The sequence below is a fragment of the Oncorhynchus clarkii genome, chromosome 4, assembly GCF_045791955.1.
Source record: "Oncorhynchus clarkii lewisi isolate Uvic-CL-2024 chromosome 4, UVic_Ocla_1.0, whole genome shotgun sequence".
Taxonomy (NCBI): Eukaryota; Metazoa; Chordata; class Actinopteri; order Salmoniformes; family Salmonidae; genus Oncorhynchus; species Oncorhynchus clarkii.
In genome coordinates this window covers 33068754-33073518 of record NC_092150.1, presented here as the reverse complement: position 1 = coordinate 33073518, position 4765 = coordinate 33068754, and positions in this window count along the sequence as shown.

Below are 4765 nucleotides of genomic sequence, written 5' to 3'. Positions count from 1 at the left end.
CTCGTTCCTTGGTAAATTAATCCACATGGTGGCAGTCTGTACCAAGGCTGGGCTGCAAGTGTTACTTACTTTGCTGAATGTCTCTCTGTCCTCATTCAGTACTAACTGTAGCCGGAAAACACATGTGGAGCAGGGAGGGGCTGTGAGGTCTGGAATCAGCATTACACAGCAGCCTGGTGGTTACATCAGGCACTTACACTAGAAAGTCGATTTCTCAGTAGCCTTTCAGTAGTCATGATATGAGATTACCGTCAGGGTCCTGGAATACTCATATCATTATGAGCAATGCCTACTAGTAAAGGCTACTCAGTACTGACTACTGAAAGGCTACTGAGGAATCTACTTTCTATAAATTGAAAAAACAAGGTTTCTTTTCAGATATATTGTTATATATTAACTGAAGTTCACAATATGTCATGGAACTTAAAATAGTGAGATAATAGTTGTTTTTCCTATAGGCTGCCAATATGTTGCATGCTTAACCAGAACACGCCCTCCCTCATCATAAACGGCACTGACCGCCATTGAATCAATCAATCAATTTGTTAATAATTTTACACGACCAATTTTTCAGTTTTTGATTTGTTAAATAAGTTTGAAATATCCAATAAATGTCGTTCCACTTCATGATTGTGTCCCACTTGTTGTTGATTCTTCACAAAAAAATACAGTTTTATATCTTTATGTTTGAAGCCTGAAATGTGGCAAAAGGTCGCAAAGTTCAAGGGGGCCGAATACTTTCGCAAGGCACTGTATATATATATATACACATATATATATATATATATATATATATATATATATATATATATATATATATATATATATATATATATATATATATATATATATATACATATATTGGCTGGAGTGTGTCAGCAGTTCCTGCAAGAGGGAGGCATTGAGGAAGGCGTTCTCCAGACCTGAATCCATTTGAGCACATCTGGGAAAGAAAATTATCAATGGAAATCAAATTTATCAACCCATGGAGGTCTGGATTTGAGTCACACTCAAAATTAAAGTGGAAAACCACACTACAGGCTGATCCAACTTTGATGTAATGTCCTTAAAACAAGTCAAAATGAGGCTCAGTAGTGTCTGTGGCCTCCACGTGCCTGTATGACCTCCCTACAACGCCAGGGCATGCTCCTGATTAGGTGGCGGATGGTCTCCTGAGGGATCTCCTCCCAGACCTGGACTAAAGCATCCGCCAACTCCTGGACAGTCTGTGGTGCAACGTGGCGTTGGTGGATGGAGCGAGACATGATGTCCCAGATGTGCTCAAATGGATTCAGGTCTGGAGAACGCCTTCCTCAATGCATCCCTCTTGCAGGAACTGCTGACACACTCCAGCCACATGAGGTCTAGCATTGTCTTGCATTAGGAGGAACCCAGGGCCAACCGCACCAGCATATGGTCTCACAAGGGGTCTGAGGATCTCATCTCGGTACCTAATGGCAGTCAGGCAACCTCTGGCGAGCACATGGAGGGCTGTGCGGCCCCCCAAAGAAATGCCACCCCACACCATGACTGACCCACCGCCAAACTGGTCATGCTGGAGGATGTTGCAGGCAGCACAGCGTTCTCCACGGCGTCTCCAGACTCTGTCACGTCTGTCACGTGCTCAGTGTGAACCTGCTTTCATCTGTGAAGAGCACAGGGCGCCAGTGGCGAATTTGCCAATCTTGGTGTTCTCTGGCAAATGCCAAACGTCCTGCACATTGTTGGGCTGTAAGCACAACCCCCACCTGTGGACGTCGGGCCCTCACACTACCCTCATGGAGTCTGTTTCTGACCGTTTGAGCAGACACATGCACATTTGTGGCCTGCTGGAGGTCATTTTGCAGGGCTCTGGCAGTGCTCCCCCTGCTCCTCCTAGCACAAAGGTGGAGGTAGCGGTCCTGCTGCTGGGTTGTTGCCCTCCTACGGCCTCCTCCACGTCTCCTGATGTACTGGCCTGTCTCCTGGTAGCGCCTCCATGCTCTGGACACTACGCTGACAGACACAGCAAACCTTCTTGCCACAGCTCGCATTGATGTGCCATCTTGGATGAGCTGCACTACCTGAGCCACTTATGTGGGTTGTGGACTCCGTATCATGCTACCACTAGAGTGAAAGCACCGGCAGCATTCAAAAGTGACCATAACATCAGCCAGGAAGCATAGGAACTGAGAAGTGGTCTGTGGTCACCACCTGCAGAACCACTCCTTTATTGGGGGTGTCTTGCTAATTGCCTATAATTTCCACCTGTTGTCTATTCCATTTGCACAACAGCATGCGACATTTATTGTCAGTGTTGCTTCCTAAGTGGACAGTTTGATTTCACAGAAGTGTGATTGACTTGGAGTTACATTGTGTTGTTTAAGTGTTCCCTTTATTTTTTTGAGCAGTGTATATTTATATACAGTGGGGCAAAAAAGTATTTAGTCAGCCACCAATTGTGCAAGTTCTCCCAATTAAAAAGATGAGAGAGGCCTGTAATTTTCATCATAGGTACACTTCAACTATGACAGACAAAATGAGAAAAAAAATACAGAAAATGACATTGTAGGATTTTTAATGAATTTATTTGCAAATTATGGTGGAAAATAAGTATTGGGGCTTTGGTGGCAAAACAGATGGCACTGTGATAGACTGCATCCAATTTGTTGAGTAGAGTGTTGGAGGCTATTTTGTAAATGACATCGCTGAAGTCGAGGAACGGTAGGATGGTCAGTTTTACGGGGGTATGTTTGGTAGCATGGGTGAAGGATGCTTTGTTACGAAATAGGAATCAGATTCTAGATATAATTTTGGATTGGAGATGTTTAATGTGAGTCTGGAAGGAGAGTTTACAGTCTAAACAGACACCTAGGTATTTGTAGTTGTCTACATATTATAAGTCAGAACCGTCCAGAGTAGTGATGCTGGACGGGCGGGCAGGTGCGGGTAGCGAGCGGTTGAAGAGCATGCATTTAGTTTTACTTGCATTTAAGAGCAGTTGGAGGCCACGGAAGGAGAGTTGTATGGCATAGGAGCTCGTCTGGAGGTTAGTTAACACAGTGTACAAAGAAGGGCTAGAGGTATACAGAATGGTGTCGTCTGCGTAGAGGTGGATCAAGGAATCACCAGCAGCAAGAGCGACATCATTGATGTATACAGAGAAGAGAGTCGGCCATGGAATTGAACCCTGTGGCACCCGCATAGAAACTACCAGAGGTCCGGACAACAGGCCCTCCGATTTGACACACTGAACTCTATCAGATAAGTAGTTGGTGAACCAGGCGAAGCAATAATTTGAGAAACCAAGGCTGTTGAGTCTGCCAATAAGAATGTTGTGGGCCTCCCGGGTGGCGGAGTGGTTAAGGGCGCTGTACTGCAGCGCCAGCTGTGCCACCAGAGACTCTAGGTTCGCGACCGGGGGCGACGCACAATTGGCCTAGCGTCGTCCGGGTTAGGGAGGGTTTGGCTGGTAGGGATATCCTTGTCTCATCGTGCGACTCAAGTGGCGGACCGGGCGCAGCGCGCGCTAACCAAGGTTGCCAGGTGCACGGTGTTTCCTCCGACACATTGGTGCGGCTGGCTTCCGGCTTGGTTGGGTTGTGTATTGGAGGACGCATGACTTTCAACCTTCGTCTCTCCCGAGCCCGTACAAGATAGTAGCTATTAACAATTGGATACCACGAAATTGGGGAGAAAAAGGGGTAAAAAAAACAATAATACAAATTTTTAAAATGTTGTGATTGACAGATTCGAAAGCCTTAGCCAGGTCGATGAATACGGCTGCACAGTAATGTTCGTATTGATGGCGGTTATGATATCATTTAGGATCTTTAGCATGGCTGAGGTGCACCCATGACCAGCTCTGAAACCAGATTGCATAGCGGAGAAGGTACAGTGGGATTCGAAATGGTCGGTAATCTGTTCGATAAATTTACCTTCAAAGACCTTAGAAAGGCAGGGTAGGATAGATATAGGTTTGTAGCAGTTTGGGTCTAGAGTGTCTCCCCTTTGAAGAGGGGGATGACCGTGGCAGCTTTCCAATCTATGGGAATCTCAGACGATACGAGAGAGGTTGAACAGGCTAATAATAGGAGTTGCAACAATTTCGGCAGATCATTTTAGAAAGAGAGGGTCCAGATTGTCTAGCCCGGGCTGATTTGTAGGAGTCCAGATTTTGCAGTTCTTTCAGAACATCAGCTATCTGGATTTGGGTGATGGAGAAATGGGGGAGGCTTGGGCGAGCTTCTGTGGGGGGTGGAGGATTGTTGATCAGGGTAGGGGTAGCCAGGTGGAAAGCATGGCCAGAAAAATGCTTATTGAAATGTTCAATTATAGTGGATTTATCGGTGGTGACAGTGTTTCCTAGCCTCAGTGCAGTGGGCAGCTGGGAGGAGGTGCTCTTATTCTCCATGGACTTTACAGTGTCCCAGAACTTTTTTGAGTTTGCACTACAGGATGCAAATTTCTGTTTGAAAAACCTAGCCTTTGCTTTCCTAACTGCCTGTGTATATTGGTTCCTAACTTCCCTGAAAAGTTGCATATCGTGGGGGCTATTAGATGCTAATGCAGTATGCCACAGGATGTTTTTGTGCTGGTCAAGGGCAGTCAGGTCTGGACAGAACCAAGGGCTATATCTGTTCCTGGTTCAATTGGGCATGCTTATTTAAGATGGTGAGGAAGGCACTTTTAAAGAACTACCAGGCATCCTCTACTGACAGGATGAGGTCAATATCCTTCCAGGATACCGGGCCAGGTCGATTAGAAAGGCCTGTTCGCTGAAGTG